Source organism: Planococcus citri, chromosome 2 (genome assembly GCF_950023065.1).
Source record: "Planococcus citri chromosome 2, ihPlaCitr1.1, whole genome shotgun sequence".
Classification (NCBI taxonomy): Eukaryota; Metazoa; Arthropoda; class Insecta; order Hemiptera; family Pseudococcidae; genus Planococcus; species Planococcus citri.
This window is the reverse complement of record NC_088678.1, coordinates 2,952,802-2,970,504: the sequence shown is the minus strand read 5'-3', so window position 1 is coordinate 2,970,504 and position 17,703 is coordinate 2,952,802. Positions and strand designations below refer to the sequence as shown.

The 17,703-nt window shown below is 34.1% G+C and overlaps 1 long non-coding RNA gene across 1 annotated transcript; it reads right to left on the bottom strand.

The window, feature by feature from the left end:
* Positions 1-579: 579 nt before the first annotated feature.
* Positions 580-2,105, bottom strand: LOC135834211 (uncharacterized). Its single transcript, XR_010556612.1, has 3 exons — positions 1,909-2,105; positions 1,201-1,224; positions 580-1,016 (listed from the first exon to the last, which is right to left on the bottom strand). It is a non-coding gene; the product is annotated as an uncharacterized LOC135834211 (long non-coding RNA).
* Between the last annotated feature and the right edge of the window lie 15,598 nt (positions 2,106-17,703).

Genomic DNA, 17,703 nt, shown 5'->3' with positions numbered 1-17,703 from the left:
TTTAAATCGACTTTGCAACATGTTACCATCCCAATTTTTTAATGTTGTTTAGCATGAAAAGTTGTGCATATCTAATATATTTTTTTCAGAATTTCTGATGGTCGAAACGATATGAAAACTACGACTTCGAACCTTTTTGAGCTAATTTTTTGTACGAAAAAAAGTGGCAACACTGATTCTTATGATATCACCAAAAAGCCTTTCAAGACCTCTAACTATGGAAAAAGTTCCTTTTTGGTAGGTATCGCTGTTATCAAGTCACTGCTGAAATGGATGATGTTTTAGGATCACTGAAAACTTTGACACCCCCTGGCTGCCTTTAAAAATGAGCTAGAGCGCTGCGATTTGCGCCATTGGTTATCCCTTCGGAAGGTCTTCACGCAGGAAAATTTTCAAAAAAATCGCCGAACCCCCTACCTTTTCTTGGTCCAATTGATGTAGAATGACCCTTCTTGAATTACATGAACTTTTAAAAACTTTTGCTCTATTTTGGATAAGTCTAATTTTGCAGTTTTTTTTTCAATACCTATTGAAATTTTTGAAATGTTTTATTCAAAATAAAAAAAAATAAAAATAAAACAGAGAAATATAATGTATTACATAATATGATATACGTATTTTTTTTTTTTTTTTTTGAAAATTATTAAATTAGGTAGATAGTTAATTCTAAAAAATGAATAAATAAATATGTACTTAAATTGTAATTAATTTATTAGAGAATAAAATTGCTTTGGTTATTTTGAAGAAAATATAGTAATTTATTTTTGAACTACGAGAAAGCTTCTTTAGATTATTTTTCTTAATAATTATTATAAACATCATAATTATTATTAATATAATCATGCTGACAATTATAATGTTTATTTTTGTAAAAAATAAAGGTTTGTAAATTTATATGAAAAAGTTGACATACCGATTTTTTCCTAATATCTATTTTTTCTCAGTATCAGCATCGTAACCGGTGGGATCAGTCCAGACCGAGCCAAAGATACCGCCTGGAGCAACAACAACAGTATCTGAAATTCATAAATAGTTTGGTGAATATAGGTAATATGTTGTGCCCACCGCCATTTGATACCTGAGCCAGGCTGAGCCCAGAAATTGAAAATATTCGCTGCAGCACTTATTAATATTGTTCAAGTATAAAATAAATTAGGTACTCGTAATTTAAAAATTATGTAAGTTTTCCCAAGCACTCACATTTAACAGCATAAAATTGTAATACTGAAATCAACGAATAAGCACAATTAAGAAATTATTTTTCAGTTGATGTTGGTCGATTTTAAAATTAAATTGTAGGTACATAAATTTGTACCAACGTATTTATAATATTACAGTGGGCCACGCTTATTGTGGTCGCATTTGTTCGAGGCCAAATGATTTTATTAAGCGAGCGATTTTATAAAGCGAACTTTTGAAAAAACAAAATTTTCTCGTAAAAAAATTTACTACAACTTCACAATGTATGTACATGCCTGATAAAAATATGGATTAAAATTACGATAGGTACTCGAGAATTCGCAATTTACGTACGTATAACATATCTATTTTTCAAATTTTCAAATGTTTAGATCTTTTTCCCTTTACCATCACTTGAAAAAAAGTTGTTGGAAATCAAAATTTAAAAATAAGACAATAATAAGTGAAAAATTCCAAAATTTTTGATTTAATGTATGAAAAACCAAGCCATTTTCCCAAAAATACCTCAATATTTTCACAAAATGATTCTGCTAAGCGGGGAGCTTGATTACATTAACGAGTGATTTTCTGTGTAATAAGGTGCAAAAAATCGGGACCGCTCATTTTGAGCGTATTAAACGGGTGATTTTATTAAGCGGGGCCCTCTGTAGCGAGAATATCAAGTAGGTTAGGTACCTATTATTACCGAACAAAGCTGCTCGTACTCACCTACAACCAACAGCATGAAAAAATAGGTTTTAATGGCCAGCATTGTACGTATAAAGTATCTTCAATTCGATTCTTTAAAAATTATTACTGTAATGCTTCAGATATGTATTATCAACGCGTTGCTTAATGCCACTACCTATACGTTAAGCCGAATACTGATCCTTTTCTGCGGATTTTGAATTATATATAGTGATCGTTTCAGAAAAATACCCCGAAAAACAATATCATAATTTACAGACATCTGGTGAATTATTCGTCAACTTGAATAGGTATTTGAATGACGCATTTTACGATCAACGGAAAAATTCAACCAGTACCACAGTGTTTTAATAAAGCCTGTGCGAGCTACGTATCAAGAAATCCATATTTACAAATCCAACACTTGTGAAACATTCGTACCGTACTTTTTGACGTGATTTATAACCATGGCAGGTATGTAGTACGTACCTACACCTAGTGTCTATGCCTACAATAATGCGTTATGTCAATACCCACAGCACTGTACCATGATACTCGTACATAAGTGTGTTGATACGTATCGCATCAACATTGTGTTTCAAGTACATCGTGATATTTTCATGAAAAAAATTGATATGGTGAGAATAGGAACTACTGAGATAGGGAGACATTATTATTTGAATTAGTTAAAGGGGTGAAGTCAAGAATTATTCCCTAGAGAGTGAATAATTACTCGTTCCTGGATAGCTCTGAGAGAAAAGACCTTATGTAAAACCAATCCACCATATACACAAAAATCATACTAAAATACCAAGAAAGTACTCAAGATCGCAGAAATATTCTTAAAAGCAATTTATTAATATTTTAGCACAACAAAATACACGTAAGGATTTAGGAATAAGTAACATAACAAGCATTATTTCATGTTCGATAAGGGACTCAACCTCTACTTGGCATCTCGCATAAAATAGAGACTCGTAATATAATTAAGTTTAAGCTTAATTAACACTACTTGGCGATGCAGTTATGTATTGTTTAATTAGACTAGGTGTGTTATGTAAAACCAATCCACCATATACACAAAAATCATACTAAAATACCAAGAAAGTACTCAAGATCGCAGAAATATTCTTAAAAGCAATTTATTAATATTTTAGCACAACAAAATACATGTAAGGATTTAGGAATAAGTAACATAACAAGCATTATTTCATGTTTGATAAGGGACTCAACCTCTACTTGGCATCTCGCATAAAATAGAGACTCGTAATATAATTAAGTTTAAGCTTAATTAACACTACTTGGCGATGCAGTTATGTATTGTTTAATTAGACTAGGTGTGTTACGTCCCTCGAAAGTATTATTATTTAACTAATAAGTCTATTTCACAACTTACAACACTGTGCTTATTTTCTGCCTCTCCTGTGATCCACTCATACTAAGATCGGCGACAGAATTGGGTTATTTTGTTCCATATTTCCCAATTGATACCGGATCGGAGAAATATCCGTGAAATGGTTAATTTAAATGAACGTATTTAATTAATTCACATTATTAAACAAATTATCCACAGTGATAGTGGGCGAAAACAGTTAAGCGGGCTGAAGGTTTTAAGGCCTTCATTGCCTATACATCTATTTGTTGACAAAGAACCAGCCATCACGAATAGCTTATTCCAAGTGAGGTTTGTGGCTGGAAATCCCATGCTCGTACCCTCGAGTTTTCCCTTGATCTACGAGCTCCCGGACAAATAAATAATTTTCCCCTCTATGCGTAGTTCTCACATTGCCATACTTCCAGTATATGTAAATCTCATATACTTAAGCTAACAAATATTATGAGTAAATGTACGAAGGGATTAATTTAATCATCGATAAGGCGATCAGGGCATATTTCCTCATATCAAAATTCCTGACGATTATCATCACTGAACACTTTATTCTACATGAATCATTATGAAAAATCATTTTGAAATCATCACGAAAAAAATGTACTACAATTCAACGCCTAAGAACCAATTTGAAATCAATACGAACAAAAAGCTGAAATTCACAAAATTCTGCTCGTTTTCGCCTGCTCACGTAAATGCATCTGAACATAGGCGCCTCAATAGGTGGGCGGGGGGCTGTGCCCCCCAACTCAGAATTGCCCCCCAAGCAGAATTCATATTTGTGTAAAAAAGCATACTTTAAAAAAACACTATCGTCATCACATGCTTGAAAAAAAAATGAAAATCTCGGAAAAGTCAAAAAGTCTGGTTTTTTAGGGAAATGCAAATCATTTCAATATTTGTGTGACATCTGTAAATTACTTTTTCAAGGAAAACATCAGCAGTGATGAAATTTTGACCACACTAAAAAAAAACATCGTATACCTACCTCTTGAAATAAGGACTGATTTTTGAAAGCTTTGCCCTCGTTTTGCTCGGGCCGTTTGCTTTTCTGCTATCCTTCTTTGATTTAAAAAAAAAATCATCATTCAAATTCCATTGTTTCATGCTTCTTGCTTCTTGAAATACCAATTTTCAAGAACGTTTGCCCTCTCAATTTTTTTTCACTTTGGAATTTTTAGTTCGCGGAGGTTATAGTATTGTGATGCACGTATTTTGCTGTGTTCATGGCAGCACATATGCATAAGAAACGATTTACAATTTACCTATTCGAGTGTTTTTATTTGTAAACAATTAAAATACTGCACGTAAAAAAATAAGATAAAATGAAGGGGAAAAAAATTGAAATTTTTTTCCGATTTTTACTTTTTTTTGCAAGTATATCGAAAACTAAGCCCCTGAGAAAAAAACTAATGGCATTATGTCGATTGGAAATTTAATTCTCTACAATTTTCCTCGACTTAATTTTTCCGTAGAATGCTTTGTTCCGCCTCCAGAGAGCTTTAAAAGTTTTGAGCGCTCAAATTTTCGACTGACACTAACTTCAAAATGCGCTTTCAACACATTTTGCGGTCAAATTACATGTTGTGGCTGTGTCACATTACAGTTCACATGTCAAACAACCGAAATCCGCAAAAAAACAATTTTGAAACATCAACTACCAATACCCCTCCTCTCCAAAAAAAAAAGATTTGCAAATTTTCTATCGCTCCGTAGAACCCTAAAAGTGGCCTTGGATTTTGACAGCAATAGCATAGATCGACGCAGAATCTCAAATACATAACATGTACTTTCATTATACTGTCTCCTCCATATATTTTGAGTGTATTCAGAATTTTTTTCAAAACTCGTGGAGCATGATTTTTTCTCCCCGAAAAAAGCGTTTTTTCGCTATTGTGAGCAAAGGGAGGTAGGGTGGGGGAGACTTTTTTGGATTTAAAATTTTTTTAAAGATACCCAACAATATTTCATCAAAATTTCAGAAATCCGAGGACAGGGGCATTTCACCTATTTTACCCAGGAATACGCTTTCAGCTATCTTGATAAATAAGCAAAAATATGTACCTACTTGTTAGGTAGTTACTTCTGCGCGTGTAATTTTACGATCGCGCGATATAAATGAATTTTCAATTACACATTCTGAAGTAAAATTTCACGCTGAGCAACTTGGTTCTCTTCGATTTCCCTCATTTGTTCATATTTTCGGAGAAAACCCTAAAAAAACGTGGATTTTTGAGAGTTTTTTTTAGCTTTTGAGCTTAACCCACCACTCCACATGACCGGGTGATGATTTCTATAGAAAGTATAGACCTGAAGATACATATTTGTCGAAAAAATCGTTTTGGTATGTTTTTTCGTTTCGGAGTAATGTCGATTTAAAGTTTTCTTTTGTCCGCCCTTCTCCCCCCATGCGATGAAAAATTCTGAAAAAATTCAGGGAGGTACCCCCATGTATTCCCTCTAACTATATTATTTGTTTACAGAATAAATTTATCCTAATTACGCGATGATACAGAATTTTTCCCCTGAAAAACGCGTTTTTTGGCCTCCCTGGCTGGGGGGGCGGGTGGGGTCGGGAGCAGGCTATGGGCCCAAAATTATTTTTTGGGGGTACTAAACATACCCTGTGAGTTTCATCAAAATCCGAGGTTAAGGGCACTCTGCCTATCTTATGCGGTCGTACCCTTTACTTTTGCTGCGTAAGGCAAAAAAATAAGAAGTGCTAAAACGGTACCACATAAGCGAAGGGCATGTTTTTTAGACGTACGCGTTACTTAATCATATAAGAAGAAGTCCTAGAAAGGAGAAAAAAATCGCATCGAAGCATTATTCGTCATCTTGGCATTACAAGTCGGATGCATCGAGAGATAGTTCGAAGATGGTGCGGACGGATGATGCGCCGGATACGTGCAACAGAAGAAGAGAAAAAAAACTAAAGCGAGTTAATTCTGTTTGAAAAAGAGCTTATAATACTCTCATGGCTAAGCATATATACGCATATTGTAGCGTTAACATAATTCCGGGCCGCGGCTACGCCCCTTATTAATGCGTATTTCTATCAATCACTCGAGGAGAATTTTGTGAAAATCTTTCACTCATTACAAGCGCCCATATAACACCAAAGCAGGCGAATGAGACAGAAAAACAGAGTGGTGAACTTTACTCGAGAATATGAAACTAGCAATTACGAACGCGGCTTTAATTATTCTCTATCTTCTGTAAGGTATTAGGTACCCAGCGTGGGCAGCTGGGCACACCACAAACTCATATAGGCATATACAATTATACCATATAGTGCGAGTAATTAACGCGTCCGCTCTTTCGATAATTAAAACAAGTAAAAAATAAGATACGAAACTTTATTTTTATACGTTATTTTTTAATTTTCAATTCGAACTTGATTAGAGACGCTGCTGAGGCAGCGGCGGCGGTGTTAATAATTCACCCGGATTTACCCGGTTCGTCTCCCTCTTGTCTTCTCGCATCTTGAGTACACGAAAGTGGTTTTGTTTTGGTTTTTTTGCCTCGATAATCCGATCGATTATTATTTTTCTTCGCGTATGATATTATCGGGTCAAATTTATATTTTATATTCGAGATTAAAATTCGAGAAGCCGATTCGGTCGGGATTTTCATCTCACACACGGTCGAATAATACGCTGACTAGTGAGTGAAACTCGTCGATATCTGAACAGAGTATTACTATATTCCATCTTGATTACGATAAGCTCACGTCTAAATTATCCGTTTGCTTTTAATTGGTATTAATCCACAGCTACGTGAAGTACCTATAAGTATATCCATAGTTCTTAAAATTGAAATGATTACTAGATTACTACCAGTGGGTAAAAGAGTCGATGAAGAATTCAAGAATTTGAAGAATTATTTCTAGGAAATTCAGTTTTGAAAAAAAAAATGCGAAAAGGCCCGAACGAAGTGAAAGCCAAAATTTTCAAATTTTCGTATTTTCGAGAAATAAAAAAACTTTTTTTTTGGATTTAAACTGTTTTTGAGTTTGAATTATAGATTTTTAGAAAGTTTGATTCTGAAAAAAGGAACCAATGACAGGCATGAGCGAAGCGACGGCTGAAGTTTTCGAAAATTGATTATACCTACTATTCAACGGCACATTTTTGCTCGGGTTGAAAATGGGTTTAATCGATACTTTTGACCCTAAAACGAAAAACAGAGTGGGGGTTTTCAATTTGAGTTGTGTTTTTGGTAAGAAGAGGTGATCAAAGTTGCAAAAATGACCGTTTTTGCCTTACTTCAAGGGTTTGTAGCGACATCAGTATTGCTTTGCCAAAAAAACCAAGGTCATTTTCGGATTCTACGCAATTTTTTAAGTAAACTACTTTCCCCGATTTTTGATTTTTGAAGTTTCAAGCACATACGAAAGATTTTTATTATACCTATGAAAAGAATTTTGAAAAATACTGTTCCAGTCAGTGAGTCTTTACCACTGCACCGATTTCACTCATTTTTGTTTCAAAATATTCCTCATGATGCGTAGATATGTTATGAAACATTTAGAATCAAAAGTTTTTAGTTTGAGTCCAAAAAATTCAAATTGCATCATTTTGAACAATCATAGCTTTGAGCTTTCATTTCGCGACCAAATATTTCTCATTTGCTAATCATTTCCCTTAGGTACCTGAAATCTCAAAATCTGAAATCTCATAACCCAAAATGTCAAAATCCAAAAATTCCAAATACCTAAAAAATATCAAAAATCTCAAATCTCAGAATCTCAAATCTTATAATCCAAAAGTTCAAAATATGTAATCTGAAAATCTCAAGTCTCAGAATTCCAAATCTAAAACCATGAAATCACAAAATTTCCAATTTCAAAATCTGAAATCTCAAAAACTAAAATCTCAAAATCTGAAACATGAGTATCTGAAATCTCAAAGTCTAAAATCTCAAAATCCAGAAGCTCAAAATCTCAAATCTCATAATCTGAATCTCAAAATCTCAAATCTCAAATCTTGAAATCACAAAATTTCCAATTTCAAAATCTCAAACCTCAAAAACCAAATTCTCAAAATCTGAGACATGAGTATCTGAAATCTCAAAATCTAAAATCTCATCATCCAAAATCTCAAAGTCCGAAAGCTAAAAATCTCAAATCTCAAAACTTGAAATCACAAAATCTCCAATCTCAAAATCTCAAATCTCAAAAACCCAAATCTCAAAATATGTATTAAGAGTGAAATATCAAAATCTGAAACCTCAATATCTGAAATCTCAAAATCCAAAATCTCAAAATCCAAAATCTCAAAATCTGAAATTTCAAATTCTAAAATCTTATAATCCGAAATCTGAAAATCTGAAATCTCATTATCTCAAATCTTATAATCCAAAAGTTCAAAATATGCAATCTGAAAATCTCAAGTCTCAAAATCCCAAATCTGAAACCTTGAAATCACAAAATTTCCAATTTCAAAATCTGAAATCTCAAAAACCAAAATCTCAAAACCTGAAACATGAGTATCTGAAATCTCAAAATCCCAAGTCTCAAAATCTCAAATCTAAAACCTTGAAATCACAAAATTTCCAATTTCAAAATCTGAAATCTCAAAAACCAAATTCTCAAAATCTGAAACATGAGTATTTGAAATCTCAAAATCTAAAATCTCATCTTCCGAAATCTCAATATCCAAAAGCTCAAAATCTCAAATCTCAAACCTTGAAATCACAAAATTTCCAATTTCAAAATCTGAAATCTCAAAAACCAAATTCTCAAAATCTGAAACATGAGTATTTGAAATCTCAAAATCTAAAATCTCATCATCCGAAATCTCAAAATCCAAAAGCTCAAATCTCAAAACTTGAAATCACAAAATCTCCAATCTCAAAATCTGAAATCTCAAAAACCGAAATCTCAAAATATTAAGAGTGAAATTTCAAAATCTGAAACCTCAATATCTGAAATCTCAAAATCCAAAATCTCAAAATATGAAATCTCCTCAAAATCTGAAGTTTCAAATTCTGAAATCTTGTAATCCGAAATCTGAAAATCTGAAATCTCATTACTTACTTATCTTAAATCTCAAAATCAAAAGTTCAAAATCTGAAATATCAAAATTTGAAATATAAAAATCTCAAAATCTCAAATCTCAAATTCTAAAACTTCATAACTTAATCCAAAATCTCAAAATCTGAAATCTCATAATCTGAAATCTCAATATCTCAAATCTTCTCTCAAATCTCATAATTCGAAATGTCAGAAGATCTCAAATCTTAAATCTCAAGTTTATTCAGTCGTCTTATTTTGACCAGTTTTTGACGTTTTTAATGAAAATTTTAATAAAAATCACACTCATAGCAAAAAAATTAAAATTAGTTTAGGTATTTTTTCAATTCACTCAGATTTTGATTTTTTTGAGATGAGTTCATTTCATCTAGTGAAAGATTTTTTTCAACTTTTTCAACGGATTTCTCGCAGTCATTTTGCAGCCGCTGGAATATATCTCGCAAGTTCCAGTTTGTCAAAAATGCTCTAAAATCCATCTTAATGAACGTTGGTTCGCACAATACCATAATCAATTAAACCATTTATAACTCGTACACAGGTAACTAGGTACAGAATGTGTTTTATCCTTATTTGGAATATCAATTACGCGCGCGGTTTAGCGTCTATTACTTACAATTAGTAGAGGCTATGTACTTTAATCTGTACCGCGATTTGCCTAATTGGAGCACTTCGTTATTTATATCAATACCTGCAACAGCTTGTGCTCGCTGTGATTTATACGTTGATATAATTAATTACAAAATCGCGCCAATGGACGTGACCAGTTTGTAGATATAAAATTTTTCCAAATATCTTTACACACCATCTCCAGCACTGGGCTGCTGTTGCTGTGTAGCTGTTGCAAACCAATACAGCAATTTCCCGTTGCTCGCGATTTCGCGCAAAAATACTCGTAAGATTCTCGCATATAACCCCGCACCACGTCACTCAGCCATCGACCAGTTATCACGGCTTTTACACAGATAGACTTTAACATCTCTTAATTACTGTTTCGTGAACACCTTCTCAGCACACGAAGTCGCTCAAAATCAAGTTCGTATAGCTCTGATCGCGTCAACACACGCGAACTGCTTCCCCTTTACCTACCTACCCTTTCATTGCTGGCGTAATTTTCTCGCAAAAAAACGCGAAATTTTTCTCACTCCGAGTGTTAGACCAGTTTTGGACACTTTCAATTACATTATAGCCTGATTCTCGGTTCGTCTCCTTCATCTGTGGGTATATAGATAGATTAGATATATATAAGACGAAGCGCAGATGAAGGAGTAAGTAAGAGAAAAAAAAACAAACCTTACGCGTCCGTTTAACGCGGCGTTAATTTCCGAATAGAATAAAGAGCTGAAATAGTATATTATTATCCGGCGGTAACTAATGCTTTCCCACGGTTTATATAATATAGATCCGTGCGTATACGCTGCCGTTGCCACCGCCTTCTCATCTAACGCTGATCTTCTCTTAATACCTCTCACTAAGTCTCCGTGTGTATTGAAACAGGTACTCGTTGTCGTGAGCGATTAGCGACCTGCTGGGGAAATAAGCAAAATAAACAAAAAAAAAGGTCGACTTTGGCGGAAAAAACGATATGGGCTACCGGTTACTATGCGTTACAGCTTCTTCATTTACTAGGCCAAGTAAAAACTTACCGCACACAAATACGAGTCGAAAGTAGCCTTGGTATGAAAATCCATTCGAGTGTATCAGTTTCACTTGTTTTCTCAAAATCTTCGAGTGTTATTGAAATATGAATTGAGTTTTTTCGAGATTTAGTTTGGATCAGGTATTATGGATACTGTGGGGTCGTAGAGAGGAGGGAAATTGAGATGGGTTGCTTCAGGGTACCATTTCCTGTAGGGTCATCAGAGCCAAAGGATCTAAGATAAATAATGATTAACGAATTATCAACCATACTGGTTCTGCACTTACAACATAGGTAGGTAAACTGTAAATTTGGAGTGAAAATTTATTTCAACTGCCTTATCATCATTGTAATTTAGACCATTATTTTTTTTTTTAAATAAAAAAGGAGGTTTTTTAATGTGGCAAAACTAGATCGAAGAGCATGCAAAAATACGTACATATCATAAGTCAAATGTATTTTTAAATTTTTGATGAATTTTTAAAAATTAAATTTTTGTCAAGAATGAGAAAAAAATCAAAACCTCACCAAATTGACCTGGAAAATTAAAATTTGGGATAAATGCTATTTTCTATTCATTAAATCGATTGAAAACAGTTTCGAAACATCAGGACCGTCGAGAGGAAAGAGCCTGGCAAAAGAAATGGCCTGTGGTGAAAGAAAAACTATGTTTTGTTACTTTTCGAAACACAAATTTTCGAAAGCATTCACATCGTTTTTATGCCTCTTCAGGTCTGTTCTCTTTTCAAAATTGAAATTTCTAAAAAAAAATCACTCAAATTCCAACGCTTTTATAAGCTAAAAAATAAACTCCTCGCATAAAAAAACATCATTTTCGTGTCCCTCGTAGCATCTTCTTTAAAAAAGTCTGATGAGTTAATTTGATAGAATTGAATTATCTTGAAAAAATGACTCTCAAATCTCAATATGAGCGGTATAAACCGCCGTTATACGAGTAAGGCTGATATCAGGTATACTTGTGAAAACTATTTTTTCAATTCCCCCCCTCTCAACCCCTAAAGACTATTGATATTCTCCAAAAAATTTAGTCTGCAAACTTGAAATAATTGAATCATGTCTTTCCGGAAAGACTCCTCCTCTTCCTCCCTCATTTGTATAAAAAAAAATTTTTAAGTTACCTAATTAAAACGATCCAATTTATTTGGAAATTTTTCATTTGTGAGTCAGATTTCTTTACTTCTCAAGAAAAAACTTTCTTCATTGCCCCAAACTACGATGGGTTCCTTGCGTATTATAAAGCTTTTCAAAAATTGAAAAAAAAAAAAAATTTTGAAGTCTGTAAAAACTCTTTGAAATTTTTTCATTTCTGGTCACAATTTTTAAAAGTAAGTAATTCCCATTTCAAGAAAACAGTTTATTTTACCCTTCAAACAATATTGGCCAGACCTCCAATATCAAAAAGATCAAAAAATTAATAAAAAATTGAAGGTTTTGAAAATTTTCTATATCAAGCCAGAATTTTTCTAATTTTACCTTATCCTCATTCCAAGAAGAAACCTCATCGGTCTCAAAATAGTAAGCCTCTCAAAATTAAAAAAAAAGTTTGAAAAAAATCAAAATTTTGTCTCTGAATTTGCCCCCCCCCCGCAAATAATGAAAGCTCCTCAAAATTGAAAGAAAATATGTATTCATTTTGAGTCCGTGAAAAATTTTTGAATTTTTTTCTATGTTCAAAAAATCTTCTTTAGTCCCCCCCCTCTTGATCTTCTTGTGTTAACCCGCCAAATCGATACCTAAATGCCAAAAATAAAGATAAATTGATGCATGTGACTGTGAGAAATTCTTGGAAAGTTTTCATTTCTGGTTAGAGTCTTAAATTTGAAGTCTCCGAAATAGTTTTTCAATTTTTTTATTTCTAATTACAAATAAACTCTCCCTCGTCCCCACAAAAAATTCAAAAATGTTGCATTGCGGGGAGCTGAAGGTGGTTCTTGAAGAGAGGATTAAAATATTTTGACTAAAGATAAACCAAAACAATTTTCACAGACATTAAATTTTTTTATTGGGTTTTTGTTTTTTTTCTCAATTTTGGAGGGCTCCGGGTATTGAGAAAAGTTTTTTCTTAACAAAGAGATTATTTAGAAGAATTTTGACGCAGAAATGCGAAATTTTCAAAAATTATTCATCGGTTTTGATTTATTCAAAAAGCCATCTGTAGGCTCCAAATCAACTTGTTGAAATTAAAATGTAAAGTAAATTTCAGCTTTTCAAATTGATAGAACCATCTGACATTGACACCACCTGCAGTTGACTTAATAGCTTGTTGAAATCAGAATGTAGATTACATTTTGGCTTCCAACCTCATTTCGCACCTCGGGAGTAATAAGGTGCATGACATCTCAAAAAAGTGAAATTTTACAGGAGAGTGATTTCCTTTTTTTTTTTAAACTTGATTCATTATTTTTATCAACTTATAATTAATTGTGAGGAATGAATAGCACCTCATTTTAAAGATCTGGTATCCTAATACCTTCATTTAGCATAAGAACACTTTGAAAAATAAAATCTTAAAGAGGAAATATTTCAATGTTTGGAAAACATTTTGAGTTAAAACCTTTCATTAAAGTTGATGTGGAGGCGAAAGGAAGCGTCCAAAAAAAATTTCACGATATCAAAGTTGTAGAGAATTAAATTTCCAATCGACGTAATGTCGTTAGTTTTTTTTCTAGAGTGCTTAGTTTTTGAGTTTTTCTCAAAAAACTAAAATTTCATTATGTGTGAAATTCATTTTTCTGAAAAGTGATCAATTTAAAAAAATTTTTCCATTTAGTACAAACCAATAAAAAATGCACTCCTTGTGACTATTTCTAACTGACAAACATTCAAAACAATCAAAACTGTTTGTTAACACTTTGTATTGTACCAAATTTGCTCAAAAAATGTGGAGTTTTTTGAGATGTCACCTTATAACTCCAAACAACTTGCAATGTTGTTGGAATTTTGAGTTAGGCCATTTGGGTTTTTTACATGATCTAGATAATGTACCCAACTCAAAGTGTTATTTTTGGTTGAGAGAGGTCATACAAGCCCCAAAAATGCAAAAACATCAAAATCGATTTTTTTTTGAGACGTCACCTTATAACTCCCAAGCGAGGTGCGATTTGATGAAATATTGTGGAAATTTTTGCAACTTTCAAAAATCTGCTGGTGGCTCCAAGAATTTCTGAAAAGTCGCTATGGGGCCTTCAAATCGACTTGAAACCACCTGCAGTTGACTTAAAGGCGTTTTGAATGAAATTACACTGCAGATCAAATTTGAATCTTGCCAAAACACTTTTGAGTACCTAAAACATATCAATCTGATTGGTAATTCAAATCCAAAACCCCCTCTATGTAGGTGTATCTAATAATCTAGCAAATGGAGAATTTTTTTACTTTAAATTTTTGCAATGCTTGTCCCCCATTTACTGGTAGTATCTATCAAAGTTGAAAAAAAAAAATAAAAAAATAAAAATAAATTCAACATCTGTTGACATTGTGGTATAAAATAAGTAAATTTCAGATTTCTGAATTCATATCGTGATACTTTGTGGAAATTTCAATTTTCAGAAGTCTGCTGAAGGCTCTAGAACTGCTCAAAATTGTTCGAATTTGCTTCCAATCAAATTGCAAGGTCACAAATAGGACATATACAATAAATTTCAGTGTTGTAGGTTTATTTGATAAAAAAATTTCCATTTTTGGCCCAAACCTAATTTTTAAATTTTTACTCAAAATCTAAAAACTTTTTTTAGGTAAGTATCCTCTGAAATTATGACTAGTGATGTGTTTTTATGTGCTCTTTCAAATTATAGCTTTGTCAGGTTCAAAAAGGGTTTTGTCACTTGGGATACCTACCTGCCTTACCTAATCAAAATCTAAACATTGTTATAAAATTTATTTGAGGGACCTATTCGTGTTTTGATTTTTTTGTTTGGGGACCTGGTAATTGCTTAGAGGGGATCAAGAAAATGATTTTCATGGAGGGGGGGTGGTTTTGTAAAATTTTCACAAAAAATTTCAATTTACATAGAAGAGTAGTTTTTAATGGTTTTTATCAACTATGAGAGACATCAAATCCCTAAAGAAGGCCGAACACTGCTTGGACGACGAAAATAGCAATTTCACGATCGATTCTCTCGTCACCCCTCATGAGAACGTTTAATAGATAGGTACCTCATTATTTTGAGAATTTTGTTACTTTTGAGGAATATGATATTGATTCTTACTCGGTTCTTTTGCCAGTTTGAATACCACTGATGAAAGTCAGCAATTCATCTTTCAAGTTTCAAAAATATCTTCCTAATATTTTAGAGTGATCGTCCAGGTAAGACGGAAATGGAAAGCGAAATTTCTGTGGAAATTTCGAACTTATTAGTGTAGCTTATCTGCGTATGGTACCTTGGTATATTTTAAGGTACCCTTAAGATAGGTTGGTTGTTGTTCCGGTGCGTGTGGTATACATTATACTGCGAGTAGAGTAGATACATAACCGTGAAATATGGTTGAGAGAATTTCTCGCATCGTAATTGATTCTACGCAGAACGTATAATAGATATTAATTTCGGCCGCACAGACGTAAACAGATCGAGTGATTTATTGGATCGACATTCGACCGTACATTGGAAACGGCGATGACGACGTTATCGATCATCAATCAATAAACAAGCCACACTAATGCACGGAGCATACTGACCAGTGACCACGCAAGCAAAGTACAAGTACCCACGACGGTGGACTTTTCCTCTTATTTTTTAAACGAGGACCGGACGCGTTTAGAGAAAATACTCGTATGGGAGTGTCAGGTACCTATGCATATGAGAGCAAAGATGCTGTGCAAATTTGGATAAAAAGTGGACTCGTGCGAGCTTCGCATTGAACTCGAGGTCTCGATGAGCACACTCTTGTAAGAGCTTCGGCAACAAAGTGCACCTCGGTTCGATAAGGACGACGATGTCGACGATGCGATATACTCGTATGTATGAGGTATGAGGTATGAGCTATGAGATAATTATACGTTGGTTTTGAATTTATGGGCTAGACACCTTATAGACTTTGAATGAGTTCAGCTCAAGTGGTTTGCGGATGATTTCATTGATAACAGTATCGATAATTCGCATGGTTGTTGTTGTTGTTGCTGGTGGATGATGAATGCTGCGGCTGCTGCTGCTGCGGCCGTGTCTCCGGCATCGGCAAACCCTATAATTATGGAATCAATTCGTATATTTGTTTTTGAACGCACGATATGGCGTACTCGTAAGGTATAGCGTCCCGTGTATCACGATCATCGCAGCATCGCTCGAGCTCCAGCTCGAGCTCGTTCTCTCATCTTTTTAAATACGTACACGTTCGCGTTCGTACGATGAGCGCGTGATGCATCTTCCGAAAATAAATTTGAGTTTATTAAGCCGACGATCGACCTAGTTTTTTCACCATCAGTTAAGCTGCGGAAAATTTTACCTTGCTCGGGAGGTCGTGATTTAGTAATATGTACAGCACGCGTTTCGTATATCTACGTAGGTAAGTATATTTTTCCCTTCTTCGCTGTTCTTCATCTCTTACCACGTCACCGCCGCTCTTTAAAACAGAATTTTTTTTTGGAGGAATAAAAAAAAAAAAGAAAAACAGCTTCGACACGATTGCCAACTGTTACAAAATAGTACATATACTTACTTGTAGGTACCTACCATATAACTGAACGTTTATTTTTATACAGTAAATTGCGTAATAAATAGTAAAACTATCAGCTATAAAAGTGTCGATTTTTTTTCTTTGCTTTCACCACCGCGTACGTTCTACGTTGGGTGCTTTATTCGGTACTGAGGGCAAGCTTCTTTGTAAGCATCACGTACGGTGTTCATTATTTTACAGATTTATTGCATTTTAAGTACTAAATACTATACGTATTTTAACGATCGAATTACCTGCAGATGAGGCGAATATTGTTGAACGGCGCAAAATTAGCTTCTAATATAACGCGTCCGCCGCGACCGACCGTTCGGCTCGCTCGGTGCTCGGTGCGCCGCGTACCCGGATTATCGCCTTAATAACCACCATTAAACGGGGCCGGCAAAAGACGCCGACGAGCTGCGTCGTGGTCGCGATCCGACTTAAAATTCCGTGAAATGAGCCTTGGCCTAAGAGAAGGAAAAAAATCGAGATTACGAGTCGTCGATGGATTCTTTCGCCGCTTAATTTGGTGATTATCGAAGAATTCTGCAGATTTTGCTTTTTGAAATCCTTCAAACTTACTCGAAGAAACTTATAGCTACTTGTTATCTTCGATGGAGCTGAAATTTTGGCTCGTTGAATGATAACTGATGAGCATTTGAGTTTGACTTGTCACAGGCCTCACTTTGAATTTTCGATTGATATGGAATTTTTGAAAATGGCAGAAACATCTCACTTTTACTTTTTACAAAAAGGTTATTCCCAAATTTTAATAGGTACCTATACCTACCTAGAACTCAAAAAGTCGATTCCTATATTGAAATGTTAAGCTTCCAAAGTCTGATGTAAGTTCTGTTTAGTCGAGCTGGTGATCCTCCATCAATTACTTACCCCCCTCTCCTCTGAACTGATTGGGACCACTTTCCAACGAATTTGAAATGTTCAACTTTAAAGAAATCGATTGTATCACCATCTAGAGCAACATCATGATGCTAGAGAAAAGTAAGCTTTTACTAAAGTCTGTAGATTAGCTTCAACATTTGCTAAAAAAGTGAAAAACATTGCGAGCAACGTGTTTTTTTTAGTGGGGAGAATTTTAGCTCG